Raw genomic sequence first — 656 nt, forward strand, 5'->3', positions numbered from 1 at the left:
TCTGTCTCTCACACACTCTCCCTCTCTGTTTCTCTCTCTCTCGTTGTCTCTCACCCCCACCCCTCACTCACCCCCCTCAGGAGGGATGCCCTTTTCTGTCAGCCTCTGGCATGAGGTGTTGTGAAGTGTGCACTTGCACCATGTTTCCTGGCAGCCCTCCACCCACTGCCCACACTATGAATCCGAATGTGGTCCTGGCGATGCGGAGAGATAGGAGGAGAAGCAGGCATGTAAGTCCTGGCTCACCTTCCTGGCATCCTGGAAAAGGCACCTCTAACTGGGCACGGCTCCCTGGGCTCCAAGGGGCTGCATCCTTTGCTTTGGCTTGGCGGTCAAATACGTGACCACGAGATTTTCCCAAAGGCTGGACAACAGATTCTGAGGGAGTATCCAGTAGTCAGTTCACTGTGGGCAGCTTGGCAAGAATGAATGACAACAGTCGGTTTAAAACGTCCTCACCCTTTTACCTAGAGACATTCCCTGAGCCTAGGATAACTCTTCTAAGAAAATCCCAGAAACCAGGTGTCACTCCTCGGCTCACCTCGCCTATCCTCACGCATTGAGGCACATTGCTCCATCTTTGTCATATTGATACCTTTTAACAGCTGCCAAACAGCTCCTGGTTTCTCATTGCAGCCCGTTAAGAATTTACAGCC

This window comes from Mandrillus leucophaeus, unplaced genomic scaffold (genome assembly GCF_000951045.1).
Source record: "Mandrillus leucophaeus isolate KB7577 unplaced genomic scaffold, Mleu.le_1.0 Scaffold254, whole genome shotgun sequence".
NCBI classification, from domain to species: Eukaryota; Metazoa; Chordata; class Mammalia; order Primates; family Cercopithecidae; genus Mandrillus; species Mandrillus leucophaeus.